Source organism: Mus musculus, chromosome 9 (assembly GCF_000001635.26).
Source record: "Mus musculus strain C57BL/6J chromosome 9, GRCm38.p6 C57BL/6J".
NCBI classification, from domain to species: domain Eukaryota; kingdom Metazoa; phylum Chordata; class Mammalia; order Rodentia; family Muridae; genus Mus; species Mus musculus.
The window spans coordinates 74,519,474-74,538,539 of NC_000075.6; the positions used below are offsets into that span (position 1 = coordinate 74,519,474).

The 19,066-nt window shown below is 42.3% G+C and overlaps 1 long non-coding RNA gene across 1 annotated transcript; it reads right to left on the reverse strand.

The window, feature by feature from the left end:
* Positions 1–222: 222 nt before the first annotated feature.
* On the reverse strand, positions 223–9,213 carry Gm33459. The gene is made up of 2 exons (XR_379628.2): positions 9,110–9,213; positions 223–2,210 (listed from the first exon to the last, which is right to left on the reverse strand). It is a non-coding gene; the product is annotated as a predicted gene, 33459 (long non-coding RNA).
* Positions 9,214–19,066: the final 9,853 nt, after the last annotated feature.

A 19,066-nucleotide genomic window follows, 5' to 3' on the forward strand; every position in this document is an offset into this window, starting at 1 on the left:
AATGCAAATCAAAACAACCCTGAGATTCCACCTCACACCAGTCAGAATGGCTAAGATCAAAAATTCAGGTAACTGCTTTTATGTTCTATTCACGGGTGTATGTTTTAGGAAACTTCTACAGCAGTAAGTTTCCTTACAATTTTCAAAGGATCCTTAGTGCTACTTGTCCCTCCCAAAGTCCTGCTTTTACCCTGCTCTCCCATCTCCCTTTAAATCTTCTTATTCTAGTTTCCCCTTTATCTCTCCATAGAACTATAATCTATTTCACCTTTCTTGGGAGATCCAGGGACCGCACATTTAAAGGAAACTGGCTTTTCCTCCCTAACCAGCCAACAACTATCCATAGCTCATCAGCTATATATGAGAGCTCAGATTTTTTTCGAGACAGAGTTTCTCTGTATAGCCCTGGCTGTCCTGGACCTCACTTTGTAGACCAGGCTGGCCTCGAACTCAGAAATCTGCCTGCCTCTGCCTCCTGAGTGCTGGGATTAAAGGCGTGAGCCACCACGCCCGGCTGCGAGAGCTCAGATTTTATGCAGCATAATGTATGCCATGTTCCAGTCTTCCAATAAGCCAGACTTTGCAGCATGTAAGTGCATGCTTGTGTTGGCTGGGAGAAGGTGAGACTGGAGGATATTAGAAGAAGGGAGAATAATTTTAGGAATTTGCCGTGCCAGTGAATAGGACATAGCTACCACTCACAGCTGTATAATCTTAGAAACTTGCTTAGCCTCTCCCTGCACATTTCCTCACAGAAAATGGAGACAATAGCAGCGGTCTCCTGTGCTTAGTGTTTGTGTCCAAGGCAATCGTGGTTGTAAAAATGTTCAACATCATGCAGGTAGAGCTTAATGACAATGATTAAGGTGCTGTGATAACACTGCAGAGGGATTGTTGTTGTTGTTGTTGTTGTTGTTGTTTGAAGCAAGATTGCCATTTGCTCTCAAAACTTATTTTTAAAATGAAAGAAACCTTCACCTTGGAAGTACCTACCTAGTTTCAAATGCTTCATTTACTACAAAGGAAAGTACATTCTAAGCAGGTATTATGGCTTCGCCAGTATAGACAAGGGACAAGAGCCAAATAGATATATCTACTCTCTCCACCCTTTGTCACATTTGCGTAGTCATGAGGAAGGAGAAGCTGCTTTCTCTTCAACAGTGGGTTGCTCAAAATCTCAGTGAATCTGTCCTGTCAAAGCAGTTTGAGCCACATAAAAGGGGAGACATTAAGTAAACTCGGGCACCAGCCAACAGCATATATTGATTGATTTCTGTGTGAAGAGTGTTGCATTTTGTGCTGAATGGGATCCCGTATGTTCATTCTCCAAGGCAGGGAGTTGACCTGGTATAGGTTGACCTGGGTTTTTCTGTAAAAGCATTCCCCAGATAGCAGCTTAAGCAGCTGTTAACCGAAAGAGAAAACTCCTTTCCCGATACCTTTCACTCTCAAGCCTCGTGGTGCTCCCAGGATATCTTCTGTGCTGTGGACTGTTTTGTTTATCCTTGCTGCACAGCCTCTCCGCGGACCTGAGAAAGGCTTGAGACCTTGGAGCACAGGCAAAGAACTCAGCTTTGCAAGGTTTAAAAATAAACAAGGGTGGACTGGGTAGCAAGACAAAGGTATCTGAACTTTTGATAATTCATTTTCAATTTGGTGATCACCTTGGATATTTAATCATGTTTAGATTGCATTTGTATTTCTCCCTACAAATTAGTGAAGGTTGCAAAAGCCTCTTGTTCATAAGATGGGAGCCTTTATGTTTGATTTTGCTCTTTCCTCTTGGGTGTCCTATGACTGTGGATCCCACCTGAGCTCCTGATGGTTATGTATCAGCTGTATCTACACTCCAAAGAGAGAGACCTCAGAAAGGGCCCCTAACATTCATATCTGTGTGCTCTCTGTAGGTGTTTGGGTTTGGCTGGTCTTCACTCTCTTGTCCCATTTCAACCCTCTCAATCAATATTCATTTGTATTTCAAAAAAATCACATTATTTACATTAATCCAAGTTCTCCCTCTGAATTCCTTTTGGAAATTGAAGAACTGTGAACATTTCTATGCAGCAGTATTCTCTATGTCTTCATCGTTTCACACCCTCAGTAATTGTTCTTGGCAAAGGTGTTTGGTTTTCTGTCCATCCGTGCTGTGTGTTGCCTGGATAAAGAAGTGAGGACTAGCCATCCACACTGGAAGTTTAAGACCTCTCGGGCTGCAAGAGAGGAAGTATTAAAAGAATGTCAAATTGGGATTCTATGAATATAAATGGTCAGATACACCAAAACATAAAAGCAAGCAAAAGTTCTCTTGGTTCTAATTGGTTCAGCCTCTGAAATTTGATACTTTAATTGCGGTGTTCTTGGACTTCTACCTAGGAGTGATTATTGGAAGGAGCTTAAGCTTTTGCCTATAAGGTGGCTGCAGAGAAGAGGCAAGAGCCAAGCTTCAAAATGAGTCTGCCTGGAGCAGAAATCAATAAAAGAAAAAGAAGGAGGAGGAAGAGCAAGAAGAGAAGGAGGAAGAGGAGAAAGAAGAGGACAGGGGGAGGGGGAGGAGGATAAGAGAAGGGAAGATAATGCAAGATAATGATTGATACAGATAGACAGACAGACAGATATGTAGATGATAGACTGATAGATGATAAATGGATAATAAATAAAAGATAATTGATTGATAGACATCTGATATGCATACAGAGATGAGAGAAAGAGATGATGGATAATTAAGTAGGTAAACAGATAATGCCAAACATAGACATGATAGATGAATGATATAGCTGATAGGTAAATGTTTGATAGAAGCATATATTTTAGTTATATAGAGATAGACAGACACTCAAGAGGAAATTAAGTAGGTTATTAAAATGATAAGTAAGTACTATTATTTTCAAAGTAAATTTCAAAATAAGAGTCTCAAATGCATTACTCTAATTTGTCATTTTGTTGGGAAAATTTTCCCCTTTCTCTTCAAAGAAATATTACCTGGGGTTCATTAAACAAGGGCTTGACAAATAGATTATGAAACTACCTACAAAGACAGGCAATTTTTATTTGTCTTTGAATTTTAGCCGTTCATTAGTCCACTTTTTACCTTTATTTGTTTTCAAGAAGTGAGGAAATGTGGGTGTGTCACAGGGTGTGTGTTAAGGTCAGAGGGCAACTTCCAGGAGAAGTTTCTTACCTTATGCCATTTGAATTCCAGGGATCAAACCCAGGTCCTCAGGCTTGGGGCAAATGCCCTTAGCCCTGAACCATCTTAGCAGCTCTGTTAGCTCACTTCCCCAGCAGAATCCTTCTCAGCTATGAAAAGGAGGAAACCGCAGTCTCCACTAGGGAAGGAGACTACCAGAGGGAAGCAATGCTTCAGCAGAGCCCCACGGAGGGGAGGGGGCTTTGAACTGTACTGGAAACCAAAGGCGACCTATTAAACTCCAGTACAACTTTTTACCATCTCGTTCTAAGGAGACCAACTCTCTTTAAACATGGGTCCTGTTTGCACACCAATCTAAATGAAGGATTATAAATAAACTATATATGAGGTGGTTGGGGAGATGGCTCAGCAGTTAAGAGAACTTGGGGCTCTTGTAGAGGAACTAAACTCAGTTCCCAGCACCTACACTCGGCAGCTCACAACCATCCATAACTCTAGCTCCTGCCGTCCTCTAATATCTGCAGGCACAAGCAAACACACATGTACACACCCACATATATATTTTTTAAATCTTGAGAAAAGGAAAAACATGAATTCACGTGACTGAATAGGCTCAGAGTCTCATCCTGAAACCCAGCAAGCAGCTTTACTCAGTGTCCTCATTTTTTTATTAGATATTTTCTTTATTTGCATTTCAAATGTTATCCTCCTTCCTGGTTTCCCCTCTGAAAATCTCCTATCCCATGCCTCCTCCCCCTACTCACCAACTCAACCACTCCCACTTCCCTGTCCTGGCATTCCCCCACACTGGGGCATCAAGCCTTCTCAGGACCAAGGGCTTCTTCGCCCATTGATATCTAACAAGGCTATCCTCTGCTACATATGCAGCTGGAGCCATGGGTCCATCCATGTGTACTCTTTGGTTGGATTTAGTCCCTGAGAGCTCTGGGGGTACTGGTTAGTTCATATTGTTGTTCCTCTTCTGGGGCTGCAAGCTCATTAAGAAATCTATCACAGCCTGCCTTCGTAAAATGAGGGAAGTCTGCAGCTCTCCAACCCTTCCTTTCCTCAGGCATCTTTATCACACTCGTCCTAGAAATCCAGAGTCAGTGAGAAACACCCTACACTCCTCAGTTTATTTTTTATAAAGCTCCATTCACTTCCCATCCCCCGCACCAGCCTTATCTGAGCCAGTCACTTCAGAGTGACTTTGTGGCTCATTGACTTTTGGGTAGGGTTGCAGCCCAGTACAACTGTGTGAGCATCCCCACCTCCAATTATCAGGTACACTACCACTGACTGCCCCAAACTCAGATATCCTCTGACTCTCAGGTCAGTGTCCCCTGGCTGATGTATACATAGGAAGAGGATCATACCTTTTATCTTATTGTGATGACTCTTGGATCAACAAGAACAACAACAAAATCATGGAAATAGAGCAAAAGAATGAAGAGCTGGGAAGCACAGGGTGCCTGAAATTTTGTTTTGCTAGGACATTGTTAAAGCCAAGTGTTGAGGATTGTTTAGTTACTTTTTTATTGCTGGGATAAAACACCATGACCAAGGCAACTTATAAAAGAAAGCATCTAATTGGGCTTATGGTTCCAGAAGGTTAGACTCCACAATGGTGGCGAGAAGACATGGCAGCAGAAACAGCTATGAGCTCATATCAGAGAGAGCTAACTGGTAATGGCATGGGATTTTGAAATCCCAAAGTCCCCCCACCCACCACCCAGGGACATGACTTCTCCAATAAGGCCATTCCTCTAAATCCTTCCAGAAGAGTTCCACCGATGAGGGACCAACTTTTCCAAGTCTGAGGCCATAGGAGCCATTCTCGATCAGCCACTAATCATAAAGGCAGAGTTGCCTTTTGCTCCTTAGTATTATACATTTTACCCACTTTCGCACATGTGCACACCTATTCTAGTGCAGTCATCACTCGAGAATTAAAATATATTCCTTCCCCTCCTTCATGAGAGTGCCCCCACCTTGCACTGAAACCAAATTATATGAACAAAATAGAAAAATCAAGTAATTGAATTTATCATGTAGCAGTGGTGAGTTAGGACAAGACACTTTATAATTAGATGCAGCATGCTCATGGTTAAAATTTAATGAGCTCGTTTTCCCTGTATCTGAGGGGTGTGTAAATTTAGCTCAGTGGGATTACTCAGGGCAAAGGTGTTATATAGAGGCAAATTATTACGAGCTGAGTTTGCAAACTTGCCACTTGCCTCATAAGCCCTTGTATCTGAACCTCCTGGGGTATAGAGAATCCAGTCCTTTTTATGTGAAAATCTGAATTTGGATTCTGTGGTCCTATTTTATATTTCCTGTGCAGATTTAATGGAAATTAAACTAAACCTAATTATATGAAAAATATATTGAAAAAAGTATGTCCTTCCTTTGAAATGTGTTAATTTAAGTGGTTGGGGCTGTGGTTGTCTCAATGGTTAAGAGTAATTGGTGCTTTTGCATAGGACCTGAGTTTAGTTCCTCGAACCCAAATTCAGCACCTGGAACTCCAGTTTCAGGGATCTGATCCATTCTTCTGGCTTCTAAGAACATTTCATTTATATAGTATGTACTCATACCATTCACAGAATACATTTCTTAAGTTGAAATTTCAGAGATAGTTGAATTTGTTCTGGGACATTTTAGCTTAGGGAAATATTTTCAGAGATGAACAGCTGAAATAAAAAATAGGAAGCAGTTGTGAGGAGAGCAAGAATCTGTATAGTTATAGAATAGAAAAATCAGGTAATTGAATTTGTTATGCAGCAGTCATGAGTTAGACAAGATGCTGAGGTCAAGGGTCAACACTGGGGTGTATAGAACGTGTTACCTTTGTGAGAGCATTCATATTAGCCATTTCTGTTGGCTTTGTTTCCCCTTCTGAATAAGTGCTTGCTTTTATTGCTTTTAGCTCTCAGATTCTAATAACAGTGATGATAATGTAAAAATATTTTTTAAATTATTTTAAGCTATAACAATACAAAATACTTTTGGAGACCGTATCATCCTTCTTGCTTAACTTTATTTCGGTCAATTTTAAATAATAGATTGCAATTGTATTAGTCTCTTTCTTCCTTTTTCTTTAATGTAATTTCCTCCTACTTGGAAACACCCACTCGATGTCAAAAATTCCTGAAGACAGAGATTTAAAATGGAGACATAATACAACCTTAACTCTGGTGGTTCCAACAGGACTTCTCCAATAAAATGATTTACTGGCCCTGTTGTCCTTGGTTGTTTGGAGGGTTATTTTTTGTTTTTGTAAAGGAAGGAGGTGGTTTGAATTTTGTTAAATACTGTTTTGTGTTTCTGCCTTGCATCTTATCCAAACATCCCTAGCACTGCATGTACATTTAAGTGTTAAAATCTTACTATTTCTATGTCAAAATAATATTAGCTTTTTAAAAGATTTATTTATTATTATAAATAAATACACTGTAGCTGTTTTCAGACACACCAGAAAAGAGCGACAGATCTCATTACGGGTGGTTGTGAGCCACCATGTGGTTTCTGGGGCTTGAACTCAGGACCTTCGGAAGAACAGTCAGTGCTCTTACCTGCTGAGTCATCTCACCAGCCCATAATGACTTTTCCTATGGAATGAGAACATCTTCTTTGAAGATCATGTAGGAAGCAAAAAATTTCTCAGAATGCTCAAGAGTCCTACCACTCTGAGTCTCTTGATCTCTGACTCCACTCCTTCTACACCTACCCAGGCACCATCTTCATAGTAAGAATGAGAAGGCAGCCTCATGGTCATCCAAGGTCACTTGGAATCATTTCCAAATGTGAGAGGCTCATATACTGTCTGTCCACTAGTGAGACTTCCATTAGTCACACTCTAGACTTCTCTGGCAGCACAGTAAAGAGGGCACATCCCCTGCAATGAGAAGGAAGTCTAAACCACAACCTGGGTAAGCGAAGAAAACAGCAATTTGGCATTACACAGCTCTACCAAAAAGTCAAATAAACATATTGAGAACTGGATATTGTCAATAAAAATATACATTGCAGAGATGACACCACAACTACTCCAAATAGGACAGGATCCATCCCATCTGCAGACACCAAACCCAGACACTATTGCTGATGCCAAGAAGTGCTTGCTGACAGGAGCCTGCTATGACTGGCCCCTGGGAGGGTCTGCCAGAGCCTTAACAATACAGATTGGGATGCTCACAGCCAACCATTGGACTGAACACAGGGACCCCAATGGAGGAGTTAGGGGAAGGAGTGAAGGAGCTGAATAGGTTTGCAAGCCCATAGAAGAACAACAATATCAACCAACCAGACCCGCCCCCCAGAGCTCCCAGGTTCTAAACCACCAATCAAAGAGTACACATGGAGGGACCCATGACTCCGGCTGCATATGTAGCAGAGGATTGCCTTATTTTGGCATGAATGGGAGGAGAGGCCCTTGGTTCTGTAAAGACTCAATGCCCCAACCAAGGGGAATGCTAGGGCAGGCGGTGAGGTGGGAGTGGGTGGGTGGGTGGGTGGGTGGGGGAACTCCCTCATAGAAGCAGGGGGAGGGGGATGGGAGAAGAGGTTTACAGAGGGGAGACCAGGAAGGGGGGGTAACATTTAAAATGTAAATAAATAAAATAACCCAAAAGAGAGAGAAAAAAGAGAATAGTAAGACACAGAGACATAGAGGATAGACTGCCGAACATGGATGGATGAAAAGATTAGAGGGGATAACTACATGTTTTAGCATGTAAGGGTGTCCTGGTTAGCGTTAATTGTCAATCTGACAAAGTCTACAATCATCTGAGAGAAGAAGCTTCAACTCAGGAATTCCCTGCACGAGGCTATGGATGTGTCTATGAGGTACTATCTTGATTCATGATTAATGTAGGTATGCCTAGTCCACTGAGGGTGGCACCATTCCTAGGCAGGTGATCCTGGAGTGTATAAGGAAACTAGGTAAATGTGAGCCTCAGAGATCTAGCGAGTGAGTAAGCTAGAGAGCACTGCTCCTCTGTAGTTGTTACTTCAAGTTCCTACTTTGAATTTCAGCCGTGATTTTCCTCAGTGATGAGCTTATACTGGAAATATAAACCAAACGAATTGATTCTTCCCTAAGTTGCTTTAGTTCAGAATGTTTCATCCCAGAAACAGAAGGAAACTAAACAGAGGGAGGAACCCACAGGTTTAAGAATGCAGAGAGTTACCAGTGACTCCCAGAACCTGGGAGAGAGCTATGGAGTCTTTCCTTCTATGCTTCCTTCTCTAAGTCCATGGAATTCAGGTCCATAGAAGGAACCACACCTGAAGACACTTTAACTTCAGACTTCAGGTTTCCTCTCTCATGCTGTGAAAAAGTATTTACGTTGTTGTATTCCACATAATCTGTGACAGTTTGCTATAACAAGCATAGGATGTGAGGTTGTGCTATGGTGACATATCATATAACGAAGAAATATAAAGTATTCATACTACCCCGATTTTCAGATAGATGTTGACATTCAGAGATTTTTTTTCTCATGAGTTTATCTATTCACTTTACATCCCAATCGCAGTCCTCCTCTTTCCAGTCCCTCCCCCTCACATAGTCCCTCTCCCCATCTCCATCCCCTTCTCCTCTGAAAAGAGGGGCGTTCTCCTGGATAACAACACTGCTTCCCAACCTTGTATATCAAGTCACTGCAGGACTAGGCACAGCCTTTCCCACCGAGGCCAGGCAAGGCAGCCCAGTTAGGAGAACAGGATTCACAGGCAGGCAACAGAGTCAGGCACATACATCCCCTGCTCCAATTGTTGGGAGTCCTGCATGAAGGCCAAGCTGCAGGTTTGCCACATGACATTCAGAGACTTATCAAAGCTTCAAAAAAGAAAGAAAGAAAGAAAGAAAGAAAGAAAGAAAGAGAGAGAGAGAGAGAGAGAGAGAGAGAAAGAGAAAAGAAAAGAAAAGAAAAGAAAAGAAAGCATTGACATTCCTACCCGTTCTCTCTGATACCAAGGATTCTTCTGGTCCTCCCCCCGCCGTGTAAATCTTACTCACTGAGTTGCTGGAACAGTAGTAGTAAATGCAAACATGGCACTTTAATATGTAAACAGCTGTGAAGCCAGCCACACTGGAACATGCCAGACACCAGTGCCAATTACATAACAAGAATATTGCAATTTCAAAGAAACACCTGGTTAGCACAAAGCTTTGTTTGAACTCTCATCAGTTGCACAAGTTTAAAGGTTTTCAGGGAAATGGGACATGTTGGGCAAAGGCCTGGAGGTTAAAAGGAATAGGGCCAAGTTTTATCTCCAAGAGGCACTTGATCAGTTATTAAGACAGAGACCAGTATCACCCAATAAGGGGACAAGGAGACAAGGGGACAAGGGGAATGGCTGGTCTTTCCAAAGGCTAACTTGATCCTGTTGCATTCACTGGGTTCTGCTGTTAACATAGCAACATTCTCTCTCTCTCTCTCTCTCTCTCTCTCTCTCTCTTTCTCTCCACATTCCCCACCCTGTGTGTGTGTGTGTGTGTGTGTGTGTAGGCCAAAGGTCGACATTAGGTGTCTTTCTCTTTCCCTCTCCCCACAAATTTTTAGAGGCATAGTCTCTCAGTGAACCCAGAATTCACCTATTCAACTGGGCTGGCAAACCAGCACCAGATCCACTGTCTCCATTTCCTAGAGGATGACATTACAAATGTGAATCACCACTTTTCACATGGCTGCTGGAGGGCTCTGAACTCAGATCTTTTTATATAGCAAGTATTCTACTGACTGAGCCATTTCCCCAACCCCAGAGCCCACTCCTCTAATGCTCAAATCTCTCTCTCTCTCTCTCTCTCTCTCTCTCTCTCTCTCTCTCTCTCATGCACACGCGCACACACACACACACACACACACACAAGCAAGCAGGTGTTTCCCATGGCCTCCTTACAGATAACCAACGCTGCAGGGCAGCTTACAGCCTAGAGAAGCTGCCCACAGTGACCCTGGGCACGGTGACTAGACAACTAGCTGACTGGGGGAAGGGGGGACAGCTGCCATCCAGGTCTTCATGTCTGCCTGAAGGGACCAACAGGTTTGAGAGACATCACTCAGTTTAGATAACTGGAAGTCATGTGACTATCATCGAGGTTGGATGTGAATAAGACCTAGGGTAAAGTCGAGTCTGCATTTTTGCTAGTTGCAGTTCATAGACATGGTCACCGAAACAAATTTACACCTATCATCTCTTGAGAAAGTTGAGTCCTTCAAGAATACTATGAAATATTCTACTTCCCAGTTGGAAATCTTTAAAAACAGTTTTCAATATTAAGGTTCTATCCATACTTTACAACTGGACATAATCATCAGGAATACCTGATGGATTCTCTTTCTTTTATACAGAAATAAATCTGAAGCTCAGAGACATGGGGTAATTTACCCAGAGTCACACAGCAATTAGGGCAAGACAGCCAGGATGAAAAGTGAAGCATTACGTCTCTAGATTCAGTATCCCGTTCCAGATACACGTTGGAGGCTTTGACTGGAAGTCTAAAGAGGTCTCCACCCAAGACCTTAACCAAGAAGACGTCACGCATGGGACTCTTGCTCCAAGATAAATGAGGGAAAAGTAAAATTCCAGAGGCTAACAGGACAAACCAGCATGCACTAAACCCTTAATCCAAGCACCACCAGGCTACCTGGGAGAAAGCGTGCTTAGAGTAAGTTTTGGATTTCAGGGTCATTCTACATAGAGCTTTTCTGGTGAGCAGACAAGGAAAAGTACCAAGAGATGCCTATGTGAAAATACCTAAACAAAAGGCAACTTTTGTCAATCATTCGGTCTAACCAGAGATCTGCAGCTAAACCTAAGGAAACGGGTTCTCTTTCTGAAGATCCTCCTGCCGCAGTGCTCCACTGCCACGCCTAGGGGGCGCTCTCGCCGTGCTCAGCAGCGTGAGTGTAGTAGTTGTTTCCAGCAAAACAACAGTGAATTTGCAGCAGATGGGTGTTTTGGTTCAATTTTCTTAAGCATTGTGAGGGAAAGCCGCGACACTTGTAAAGAAGAGTTTACAAAACCTTCCTGCTTAGTGATCCACACAAATATTTTCAAAATATGTCCATTGGACAATTTCCTCTCTGCTTCCCTAGAAAATTGGTTTTGTTTTTGAATCTGCCCTCAAAGTCCCGAATATATGTCTCTCTCTTTTCCTGGCATATGGTAAGCTCTAATGGTTACAGATTACCACCGTCTCCTGATTGAAACGGCTGTTTGCAAGGGCCCACTTTTATCCCTGCTCTCCTTTGCCCTGTAACACAGCTATGTGATAAATCCATAGCAGCGAAGTACTGTATGCCTTAGCAAAGGTCCTCGTGTGGAAATCGGGGGCATTGTATCTGCTCTGCAGCTGAGGGAGGCTCCCAGCAAAGCATAGCTACTAAGCAGAATAATCAGTCCCTCAAATCCAATCGCTGTGGGTCAGGAAGACCGCTCCTCTGTCTCGTCTCTCTCCAAAATCCCTTACTGAGTCCAGTTCAGGGGACAGCAGGCTTCAGGCAGCTGGTAAGTGAAGTCTTAGACACTGTCATGCCTGGCATGAAAAGAATTACAATTTTCAAATGAGGCCAAGGAAACTCTAATGGTTGACATGGGGGGATAGTACTATGTGAGTTGAACATCGTTGCTGACCACACAGAAGACCTGCACAAGTTCAAGCCAGATGGAGTCCCAGCACTGAGAAGGGAAAATGACATCAGGTCCTACCCCTAACCAAGAAGCTATTTGCAATCGATACCCACCTGCAATAGGAAAAATCAGGTTTTCTCAACCACTTCCAGGCCAGGCTGGGCCCCATACCCAGGAGTAGTTGACCAACAACACAAAACGAACTCTGTGGAATGTTTTTGTGAATTTTTGTATCATTTTGTTCTCTTTGGGCATATTATTTTTGTCTTATTTGTCTTTTTTTCTTGTTTGCTTTGATAATCATTTTTGTTTTTATGGCAGGTTTTTTTCTTTTTTTTAAGAGAGAGAGAAAGAGAACAAACTTGGATGGGAAGGGAAGCAGAGAGGATCTGGGAGGAGTTGAGGGAAGGAAAGCGCATAATCAGAATATACTGTATGAAAAAAATGCTTTAAGATACCTGCTGACCAAGCATTTAAAACAGTTCTGTAGGTATGAAACCAAGCAGGTTAGTTGTTGCTGTTAATATTAAAGTGTGTGCGTGTGTGTGTGTGTGTGTGTGTGTGTGTGTGTGTGTGTGTGTGTTAAAACCAAGCAGTTTAGATGTCACTGCTAATATTAAAGAATGTTTGTGTGTACGCGTGTGCACACACACACACACACACACACACACACGCACGCACGCACACACGCACGTGCACTGACATATGAGCATGCCCACATATAAACACACTGCCTCCCTCATCCAGAAAGACTAGGCTCTTCTGTGTATGTTTGCATGTGTGCACAATTTCAGAGAAGATTCTGCTGCACACAAAGCAGCCTGCCCCGCCCCCACTGTGGAAGAAGCAGGTCCCCCGGGATTAGGCAAGAAAGAATTGTTCATGGACAGCAGAGGCCAGAGAACAATGCAGACCCCTGCGACAGACACAGTGGCAGCCTGCTAGCCTGGGTGGGGGCCTGACCACATGGCCACTGCAAAGGAGCTGGTACTGTCATCCCTAGAAGAGACTAAAAAGGACTCAAATAAGCAAATGCTATGATTAGCAGGTGGTTTAGGAGACATGAAGCCCAGGAAGAGACTGGGGCAGGGTGGGGGAGCCTGGATCAATTGAGGGCTTGTTTTTACATCACAAAGTAAAGATGATTCAAAATGTTTCCTACAGGAATATAATATCTACTGATTTGCTTGAGGAAAAATAATGGAGCTGTCTAAAGTGCAAAGTCCTCTCCAAGAGAAGAAGATGAGGATGGTCAGTTCTTCAAAACAATCTTAAATTAACTTATACAATTACTGTAGGTGATTTCTGGTGAAATTATACATTTTAATGCTTTTAAGTGCACTGGACCAAAGAGTTGGCAACTCTAGATATTTAAAATGCCAGTCTTACTCACTGTGTCCTGTATATTCCTTTCGGATGTTTCAGATAATCCACCAAAAAATTAATAATTTACCTCCTTTTAACTTATTATCTGCTGCCCAACTACTCCTGGAGTTTATCAAAACCTCACAGCTTTTCTTCAGACATAAACAGCCCTTCTCATTAGTCACCTCTCCACCCTAGAGCACAAGCAAACACTTCATGAGCCAGTTTTGTTTAGGTTCTTTCTTTCTAAAGAAATTCAGATTAAAATTTCAAAAGTGAGCGGCTTCCCCTCAAAGATGCTCCTAGGAATCACTAGTGATAACCTGCCTGTCTTCTTTCCCAGCATAAACTATGAGTATGTATGTTCATAGATGTTTTGAGGCAAACGGCCAGGATTCTTCTTTCGCAATTGTCCTAAGTCTTGGCTTCTCTAGACTGCTTTCTTTGGGACTTTGACTGGAGGGTGGAATTCTTGGTAGGACTGAACAAAGATCCCCATTGCCCCTTAACTCGTTTTTAAATGAGCCAGAGGATGGATGTGTGTAGCAAGGCTTTAGCATGCAAGTCCACACAACCTCACAGGACCAAAACGCAACAACACACCAAACTGTACAATGAGGGGACCTAGTGCTCACTAATCAGCTCAGATGGGGACTGTCACCTCTGGTGCTGTCACAGCACTGAAAATGCAGGTGGGATTTTTACACATAAAGAGGGAAACAAGGTAAATATGTGGCAAGACCATAACACAAAATAATCACAGTTTCAGTTGTCACTGAATGCTCGGCTCTTTGGAACAACCTGAACAGATTAGAAAAAATCACTGTGGGGCCTCTCATATCATTTAAAGAAAACTTGCCTGCCATCAATCTCTCTTTTAAGTGAAGTTATTCAGCAACTTACCTGACCAAGTGAAGTCTCAGCAATACACTGGCACTCGTATAGGCATCAAAAGAAAGGTTCCCATTTTTGTCTGTGCCATGATTATAAGTAAACATATCCCCAAACTAAAGATGACTTGTTATAAGTAAATTCACAAATATGGCTCCTAGAAGTCCCTTTCAGAAGCCATTGTGAGAAAAGCGTCCTCACTCGTTTACATCTCCATGTCATGTACTAATCAGAAGAGTCAGGGCACTTTGACACATTTGATGAGCCTTGACTGATAGCCTGCACTACTTGTGAGGGTGTGCGTAACAGTTGCCTTTGTCAAGCAGTTATCCTGGCTGGCCCAACCTCACCAAGGAATGGCTTTGTTTTTCTCTTGGATGATTTATTTCAGCTATGACTTTAAAATAGGTGTCAGGTTGTCATGATGGTTCAATGAGAAAGTGTATTTGCGGCCAAGCCAAATAACATGAGTTTGGTCCCTGGAAACCCTGTCTTGGAAGAAGAGAACCTGCTCCTTCAAGTTGTCCTCTAACCTCCATACATGCACTACCACCCACCCACTAACCCACAATAAATAATAAAGTAAAAGAGAAACTTAAAGAAAAGTCAGGTATTCAAAGGACTGACCACTCTAGCTTCTTCCTTGAACTGACCTCTTAGTTGACAGTCCTCTATGAGACCTATAAGACTGAAGTGAGCCATCTGAGCTCTGGTATCAGGAAACCAAAAGAAGCTTTGCTCCTCCTGGGTTTCCGGAAGGATTATGACCACACCAACCTGGCCTGGGTGATTGTGTGTGTGTTCTCTGATGTTTGTCCCTATCCTCCACTGTATTGATTCCCATCCAAATGGTTAGACTTGAACAAGCCTTTTAAAACGTGAAATAATAGGCTGCTCGTATCCTGCAGGAAACTAGAGCATTCGGCCACAATTGGAGCGATTTTCCAGCAAAGTTGATGCATTTGCACCTCACCCGACTGAGCAGAAATTAACCCCCATTCGCCAACTGACCCCACACACCCTCCTCACCCCACTGCACTCCAAGATGTTTGTTTTGATATGTTATTCACTACGGTTGCTATGCACTTAAGTATTTAAGCTGCCAGACCCAAGCAACCAGGAGGACCTGGTGATTCATCCATTTTACCGGTTCTGTATCGCTGGATGAGCATAAGATAGGTTTCAGGTAAGTAGAGTCTCTCATTACTGATATAAAAGGAAGTATTGTCTCTGGTTGGATTATTCAAGGCATCAAGGTAAATTCTCTAGGCAAAGCTCAAATGCCTTGTGTGTTTTTGTGGGTAGTGTATAGTTCCTATGTGTCATTGAGGGAACTCATGAACGTATTTGAAATGCCCTGTGCCTAAGAGTTCTGTGAGTACATTCACTTTTAGCATCCAAGAGCCTTAAATAAAGTATGCTTGCTTTAAAATAACTAAATTTCTAGATTGTGTCTCTATCTAATATTGTATGGCACATAGTACCTTTCTAATTGCAGTTTAAGTCAAGTTAGTAGGTATTCCAAGATATATCGAAAGGAATGATGTCAAAGATACACGACCCATCACCTAAGCCATACTCAAGGAGACGGACGGGCAAATGTCCTGCCTTGATAGCTGCTCTTGAGGCTGGCAGGACCATGTCAGGACCATGGACAGAGAAGATGCCACCTGAAACCCTAAGAAAGGGAGTGTGACACTTAAGCTGTATTCTTGGAAGCAAAAGACTGAAAGCCACAGAAACACAGTAACAAAAGTCTCTGACTTCCCACAGCTAATTGGATGCTTGTTACATTAAGGACTTCTACTGCCATTAAAAATATAAAGTCAGTGAGAACTTTGTTGTACCACGCTCCTCACTGAAAAATAAAATATAGTACAATTGTCAAATATCTATTTTAATCATGATGGAAAAACTTTTTAGTATGCATCCTTGAGACTCTGTAGAAGCAATAAAACAATTAATAAATTTGGTACGTAAGCCTTTTATGCTATTGATTCCAGATGATATTTTGTCTTCATACGTGTATGATATGTACATAGTAAGATGTAATGGTATGCATAAGTATTTGCTGATTTTCATGTATGAAAACCATAATATAGAAATCACTCTTTCTAGAAAATAAATGGCAAGGTAATTATAGTTGAGTTCTGGACTTTAAACATTTGTATAATCTTTCTGCTTCCAAAGTACACATACTTTCTCTCCACAGTGCTGCCCAGAAAGAAAGGAACAGGTATAAGGCAAAATACAGAAAAGACATCAAAGAAGAGGTTTCATTACAGACTATCACATTCTGTCATTCATTTTCAGTCAATACTAAGAAATATGTTTCTTTACATATTCCCTATGCATTCCTGGGCACATTGCCACCTGATTTTTCTTGCTAAGGGAAGGAATCGGTGATGCAGGTGATATCACAACAAGGCATCATCTCCAAGCCTAGTTCACTTTCATGTGGATGATAATTCTAACACAGTGTCCTCACTAAGCATGTTAGCAAAGGCTATCAGAGTGAGTTCCCATTTCCAGCTGGCAGAAACTGATCCAGCTTGGCCTAGGGCTACCGAGTCACCTAATGACAGCAGCTTTAATTTAAAATGCATTGTGGGTAATAGACCAAGTGGATAATCCACTTGTGGATAATTGGGAGCGTATCTGTGCCCACATTTTAAGATCTAGGTATTTCATAGAGGTCCTGTAACATAACATGTCATAAAATAACCTATTCGTAGTACAGGAGGATGCATTAAAATCAATAAGGTTTTGCAAGCCGTGCATATGATAGATTGTATGAAATGTAATTAGTATTGGAAAATTGCTGTGAAATCTTTGGCTCTTTGTGCTTAAATGACCAAGATGTTTTCCACTGGGGACTCCAGTTTTAGAGCAACCTGGTGAAGAGGCAGCAAAGGATTAAATAACAGTCACTGCTCTGGTTTTTAAGCAAGTGAATCTTCTTGTTCTGTTCAGAGGAATACAGGAATGTATCACTGACCACAGCACGACAGGATGGTACTACCCGGCATGAGATGAAGAATGAATTCAGCAGCCCTTGGGCTGGAATTTTTGTATCCTATATCTGTTCTGCTGGGAATAAATAGCATGAAGCTTGCATCCCTTAGGCTAAGGTTTTATAATGGACCCACACACATACACAAAGCCTTAATTATGAAATAAGGCTGTATGATGACATAATTTAGGTTCTCAGTTCCACATAGACACATGGACAATGTCACATACACACAGGTACACACACATGCACACATGTATACACACACAAGCATACAAGCACACATGCATGCAGATACACATACACAGAGGCATGCACACAGGCACACAGGTGCACACATATATAGACACACAAGCACACACATGTACACACACACACACTCCAGAAGATGCTTGGAGAAAGATGCATAGAATAGATGCGTTTTTTTCTTTCTCTCTTTTTAACCTCATCCGTTCATTCCTGGGTCACACAAGCATTGTGCTGAGTCTGGGTGAAAACACCCCTTTGATGGAGGGTACATGCTGAAAGGGAGAATTCTGAATTATGTTCTCTAAATTATCTAAGGCTTGGAGAGCAAGTATTGATTTTTAAAATGACTGAGCCAGGCCTCGTACTGCAGAGCTCCTTCCCTCCCCTCTTCCCGTCCGTCCTCCTCCCCTGCTCCCTGCAAGAGCCCCAAAGCACAACAAGAGATCTCAGGCACCATGCAGCCACTACTAGGTCCAAGGCTGGCATTGTTTTAAATAATCAGAAAGTCATCCATCAACCAAAGAGTCACTGGAATGAGTATGTAGTAGCTAAAGACACGTTTTATCTGGTCACTGGCTCTACTGTGTGAGGTAGGAGGGGAGTTAGGAGGCTATTGGACCGATTAACTAACACTCTCTGAAAACCATGGGCTGTTAAGGCGTTTGCTGCCTCACAGGGAAAAAAAAAAAAAAAAAAAAACAGGAGACATCTATCTGTATAGTCAAGCACTCCTTTGGCTCCAGGCAGCTGTGGAATTCAGACCTTTCTCACAGTGGAGAGCTTGAGTCTGCTCTATGATCACCTCCCATCCTTTTTGAACAGTTTATTAGCCTCAATGTTGTTCTGGTGTAGATGTGTGCAAGTATCAGGGTGAGCTTACCAATGTGTCTGGTCCTCTTGGATTGCTACTAGACATTAATGATAAAGAAGAAATGAATACTGTGCTATTAGTATCCACTCATCGGGAATGTCAATAGGCCTCATTTAATCAGTACTGGTTACGAACACAGTGAGTACACACCATCACATTAAGTGAGCTAACACGGGGAATCTGCCTTATAGCCTTTTGAGGATGTGGTTTTTGTATCTAAAAGATAACGGGGTGAGCTTGGGATGGAGCCGTGAGTAGACACTGGCATAGGAGGCATGAAGCCCTGTGTTTGCTCCTAAGACTACATAAACCAAAGCATGGCGGTACATGCTTGTAATTCTAAAGATGCAAAGGCAGAGGCAGGTGGATCAGGAGTTCCAGGACATTCTCAGCTATATGATGAGTTTAAGGCCAAAGAGACCTATATGAGACCCTGTTGAAATAAATAAATGAATAAGTAAACAAACAGACAGAATTATCAGGTGTGTCCAGGGATTACACTCACTATGCATAGTTCCCTTTCCTGAATAACCTGGGATAGCAAAACTTGAACCCTCTACTCTATCTTTATCCATAACAAACCATCACAGATGTCTTAACTAGCAAGCAAGTTCTCAGAGACTAGCACACGCTTTAGGAGACACTGAAGTTGGTAATGCGCCTTTTACAGCCAGGTCTCTCATGCCCTTCTTCTGAAGAAACCCCCACCTTTCTCATGTTTTTTTTTTTTTTAATGGTTTAATTCCTAGCTTGCTGTAGCTGGAAGTACGACAATGGAATTTCTCTCGTAGAAACTCTCCCATTTATTTTTTTCCCTTGGCCTTTTGAAGGAGATGCGACTGAGTGATGGCCCTGATTTCATTACCGATTCCTCCTGGAAAAGGGCAGG